This window comes from Poecilia formosa, unplaced genomic scaffold (assembly GCF_000485575.1).
Source record: "Poecilia formosa unplaced genomic scaffold, Poecilia_formosa-5.1.2 Scaffold6, whole genome shotgun sequence".
Taxonomy (NCBI): domain Eukaryota; kingdom Metazoa; phylum Chordata; class Actinopteri; order Cyprinodontiformes; family Poeciliidae; genus Poecilia; species Poecilia formosa.
Window position 1 is genome coordinate 1828930 of NW_006799945.1, and position 5631 is coordinate 1834560.

The following is a 5631-nucleotide window of genomic DNA, read 5'->3' on the forward strand; positions in this document are numbered from 1 at the left end:
ACAGGCAAGTAGGGGATTTTTTTTTCATATGGACTTTCTGCCCAGGACAGCATGGCGGAGGGGGTACAGTAACAAAAGAGTTATGTTAAAAATTAAAAATCTATCTATCTATCTATCTATCTATCTATCTATCTATCTATCTATCTATCTATCTATCTATCTATCTATCTATCTATCTATCTATCTATCTATCTATCGTGCTTGTGTGCCCCCCTTTTATTGCCACCCTGAACAGTTGCCCATATAACCCATATCAAAACCCTCCACTGATCTTAGTCTATTTTTCAGCTTCTATTAAATTACATAATAATTTTTTTTATTCATTTATTTTTTCAAACTGGAATGTCTTTGGAGATGAAGGCTCCCACCCCACGGAAGACCCACTACATTTATGCATGAGGGAAAAACTCAAATGTTCAGTGTTGCAATTGGTATTTAGCTGAACAAGGGACGACCCGTTTTATCCAGGAAGTTTGGAAGATTCACTCGCCGAGCGGCCATCCCATCCCCGCATCGCCGTAGCGCACAGGTGCGGGGCAGTCACCTACAGCTCGCGCCGCTCCGCCAATTACAAGCAGCGAGCGCGGCCACGTGAACAAATCCCGTCGTCTAAATTGAGCGGAGAAGCAGCAGCTCGGAGTGAGCGGCATCCCTGGAAGCAACACGGAGTGGGAAGTGATATCAGCAGGCTGATCGGGAGCAGCAGTGCGCAGGTAAATTGCTTTCTTCCTCTCTCCATCTCTCCCCTGGGTTTTACACTTTGTCCTCTGAAGCTGTATTATAAAGAGCCGCTCGTTCGGCGGGATCTGGGACAGGATATGTCCAGTGCAGGATTAAATTTGTTGCCGCGTGTATAGATGGGTGATTCTCTCCTCCGATCCGCGGACAGGACAAACAGCATCATCGGCTGGCTGCTGGATCTGCACTGAAACTGCCCCCCCTTCCTGCTCCACACCATGCACTGCCTCCCTCCTCCTTGTGTCTTTGCAGGCACATGGCTATTGATAGTTGACAGAAGCCTCCTAATCCCTGGCTGATCTAGGCTGACCCGTCGCAGGCATTTTCGACAGCAGGAATGTTGCCTGAACTTAATTTGGTCCCGAGGTTTGTTCTAATTGGTGACGCCCTCTTTAGATCGATGTCGAGCACCAGAGGGGATTATTTTATGCTGCATGCAGCCAGGCAGGCAAGCAGAGGCAAGCTTTTATTGCTGAATTATTTATAACACTGTCTGGGAGAGCGTAATGATTCTGCTTGATAAAGAGGGGACGCTTTTTGCTTTGTAATCATGATTTGCTCAGTTTGTGATTAATTGTATTGCTCTTACAAAGAGGTCCCATTAGCATCAATAATTGACTAATTGCCACTCAGCACAGGCTCTGTATTTTATGTCACTGCAGTTTCTGTATTTGACAACAAAACATTTGATCACCCTGCAAGTTCAGTTAAATGATTGATTTTAATTTGATTTAAAATTACTGTTGTGAAATTGATCTCATATTTAGCTCATATAAATGACTCGGTATCTTGTTCTCTTGTGGTCTATAATCCGACATTTTAAAACGTTCAGAAATAAGATGTCATCGCGCCATGCCACCTTGTTATCCATCTTTGATCCTTTCCCCATTAAGTAAATGCAGCACTTTTTTTGCACTTGCCATTTTCAGCCCGTCTCCACCGGAATGAGTCGACCTCGTTCGCGCCTGCGCAATCTCACCATTCATCTCAAGGGAAATTCTCCCTCTCTTTTGCTTTCTGTTGTTTCCTGCAAGACAGGAGAGATCGGCAAAGCGGTGGTATGGCAGGCGGTTGTAGAATTTAATGAAGCAACGGTCCTGTCACAAATTCAACTTTTTGACATCAACATTTTCAGTCACTGGTACTTTCGTGTTCTTCTGCATACGCTATGATGGCAAACATTTTGTTTTCGTTAATAGTAACAATAATAATAAATAAAAAAAAACAATGAACACATCCCAAGTAGATTCAGAACAATTTTCTGGAATAGTATCGAGAAACGGCAAAACATGTTTTCTGAACCTTTTTCTTAATGGAAGTATGGAAAAGCCTGTATTTTACATATCTATTTCTCTACAGTGGTTCTCATTTTCTTTGTCCAATGTTTTGTGTTGGCAGTTATAGAGTGGTCAGTGTGTTGCTTGTCACCCAATGAGATTGGCTTCACCTCCAGCCACTATCCTGATCAGGATTAAGCAGAGTTGGAAAAACTTTCCTTTGTTCCTTTGCTTTTTCGGAAAAATATTTTTGAATTAGCCTGTGTATGAATGGTGCTAAATAAATGTGCTTTGCCTGTCCTCTGGATGCACAGCTGTCTCTGAATCAGTGGAACTAAGATTTGTTTCTAATTTTCGGTCATTTTTGATGCTTTGATGCAGCATGTTCTCTTTCCTCCTTATCTCCTGACTATTTACTGTTTAGTAGTCCACTAAAGCTTAAAAAAAGAAGAAAACAAAAAACAAAGAACTTTAAAATGTGAAATTTTAAGACTTTTAATGCCCCCTCTATGAAGAAATAATACTAAGAAACCACAACTAATTGGTCTCTTGTATTAATTTAATTTTTCATTTTTTAAGTCTTACTTCAATAATAAATTATAAAGTAAGAGGTAGCACTTTTAACTTCAGCTGTATTGCGATCCCAGTTTGGATCTGCTAGATCAGGGCTACCACCTGCAGCTCCAGAGCCACAAGTGGCTTACTTACATCTTTGGCCGATAAAATCCCCCCAAAAACACCGGCCTCGCCTTGGCTCCTCTGGAAAATTTGGTGTAGAACCTCTACTGTCGCCTAGTGACGCCCCCTCGTGGTATAAATGAGGGATGTAGCCTTTCTTAGAGCGGGTGAAAATTATATAATGACTTGTCTTGCCATATTCCCCGAACTCGCTTTCGCTGCTCCGGTTGTCAAGGCGCTGTTAGTGTCGGACTTGTCCTCGTTGGGACTGGACTGCCCTGTTATTTGTCGGGCTAAGCTTTTTCTCCCCCTTTCATTACTCTGTTGGATTTGTTCTGTGTTGGACTCCCAGCAACTATCTGCCAGCTCAGTAAGTTACTGTTGTTTTCGTTCTGGACGTTTTTCCTCTAATTTTCTGTCTGCACGCGCTTCTCGCTCGGAGAGAAACCATAGCTGTAAGTGCTGGAAATGTGCAATTTAGTTCATTACCGGCTTATGTCTATTAAATGTATGGAAAACCGTTAAGAATTATTTATGTGTTTTTATTTTATTGTGTTTTCTTTCGCTTCTCTGTGGCAGTGTAAAAAGGGGAACTATAAGTGAAAATATGAAGTTTCCCCAATGTTCATATTGTAACAGCATTTTCTGTAACTGTTTGCATGTTTTTTGTGTGTGTGTGATTAAAGTAATAACATAAATATCGGTTGCAGGTGTTTGGCCACTTCCGCACTGTACCCCTACTGCGAGATATCTCGGCTCTTTGTTCGCCTCTATATTCTATTGAGATGTTTCAAACACCTGCCAGCGGAGGTGGCACACACACACACACAAAAGTTATCAGTCACCTTTATTCTGTTTTTTAATCTCGTCAGGACGTCGCTTTAGGGAACTAAAAGTAATTTCCTGAGGCTCTGAGGTTAAACCATTTCCCCACGCTGCAGCTGCAGCAGCAGTATACCCGCAGAGTTTTTTTTTTAGCGTGCCTGAAAAGAAGAAATGAAATGATGAAACGCTGAGCTGCACCCGCTCCTTCACGCTGAACCAGCTTGTTTGCATACTTACACCTGAGATGTAATTGTAGTTTCCTTTTATTCCTCCAACAATTGAGCCTATCCACTAGTTAACCTCCCAGCTTTAGTGTAATGAGATCTTTCCTGCTTGATGTTTACAGTATGTGGCTGGCAACAGTTTGCTGCTGTTCTGATTCACTGGCTAATTAATGGAGCTGCTATCTGCTGTGCTCCAGCAGTCTGTGCTGGTTTACCAGGTCCTGGTCCCTGGTGATCTCCCAGCCTGACTAATGGCCCTGTTGCCTTTGGGTTATTTTTGTTTGCTCCACCCAGTTCCATGTGCTTGAGATGACCCAACAAACACACACACACACACACATACGCGCGCGCACGCAGACATACCTGCCCTAGTTGGGATAGTAATGTGGGGTGTCTTTGTTGAATAAGTCCAGCTCCTGCTTCCCTTGCCCAGATAGAGCTGATTTATGGAGTAGAAACGGGGTGTTAGGGTGTTGCTTGTTGCAGCCATATAATGCTTCTCTTGTATTGCATACAGTGGAGTTTGTCAGTGCGTTTTGAGAGAGGAAGACATGGAGTGACGCTGTTCATATTCAGACTTTACCTTGGTGTGAAAGATCTAGACTGAAGATGCACCATCTGTCAAGGATAGAAGTTGGACAAATTCTTTTTTTATTTCTTTTCTTTTCTTTAACCTTTTTTAACTAGGGGCAAGTCAAATATAAATAGATTTTCATTTCTATGCCTTTCATTTAAAGCATCAAAACTAAGACTCTTCAGTTTTCAGTCTGTAAATGAATCAGTCAACATCTTTTCTTAAATATGATAAAGATAACATAAAGATCAGGAACCAATTCTTTGAAGTGTATATGTGGAGATATTTTTTGCAATTCTGAGGTCTTTATCAAATAATGCACAACACATTTTTTTAAATTTCATCTATTCTAAAAAAAAAAAAAAATGTAGTTTATAGATGAGACCTATAAGAAAAATAAATAGATATTTGTAATGGCCAGCAAAAGCCTTGGTGCATCTTGAATCCAAACTCTGGGATCTTTTTAGAGATAGTTTCCTGCATTGATTCTTCCTCATTTTATGAAAGTAATGTTTTGTCTGTCTTCCTGGATTATTATTTTTCCTAAGTTCGGGTGCCTGTGTGTGACATTTTTTTGAAAAAACACTTTCTTTTAAATTTACGTAGTTTATTTTTCCATAAAATTATTTTTTATGAAAGTACCACCTTTTCAGTGATTTTGTTTGTTTTAAATTAGTGTTATGATGATAATGATGATGATGATACTAGTGTCACTTTGGATATGTTAAGCACCTTCCACATACATTAGCATGACTAGTAGAGAACTATAAAAGCCTTCCATTTTTTTTTGCAGTAGTTTTTTTCTACCAAAGTACTGCAACAAAGGATTCATTTTTTAAGTGTCTTTTTTTTGTACACATCTTTACCAGCATGTTACAGGAACTGCTGCTTTTAACAAATCCCACGCTGATCCAGATCCATCCTGCTGACCCTGTGTTTATTACAGGCTGTTTTCCAGGCTTTTACATGTTAAATGCTGAGCCTTTGGTGTTTGATATTCCTGGTATAAATCAGGTGATTCAGGCAAGAGTTTGCACTGCTCGCCTCAATGGATTTAGACATGGGTTTAATTTCCACTAATGGAACTTACTTGTGCCTGCACCCAGATTAAGGACAAACAAAGCCATTATGGACCCTGGATGGAATACCCGGATACGACAGAGTACAAATTTTGCCCTAATATCATCTTATCACGTAGAATCACCATCCTGTTTGTTTTAGGCTAACATGAGCACGGATAAGAACCAACAAAATCAAAAGGTTATACAGATCAAGATATTGTAATGATATTGTGCGAATAACCTGAATATATATA

The 5631-nt window shown here is 40.5% G+C and overlaps 1 protein-coding gene across 8 annotated transcripts in view; it reads left to right on the plus strand.

Moving 5' to 3' along the window:
- The first annotated feature begins 509 nt into the window (after nt 1-509).
- Nucleotides 510-5631, plus strand: part of strbp (spermatid perinuclear RNA binding protein) — a 90475-nt gene continuing 85353 nt past the window's right edge. For 5 of the 8 annotated variants that reach the window (XM_007566509.2, XM_007566533.2, XM_016679037.1 and 2 more), the window contains exon 1: nt 2908-3063. The gene's annotated coding sequence lies outside the window, so the exon portion shown is untranslated. Of the gene's footprint in view, nt 714-2907; nt 3064-3126; nt 3149-5631 lie in introns of those variants that run through there. The other 3 variants (XM_007566517.2, XM_007566524.2, XM_016679033.1) reach the window with 2 other exon arrangements.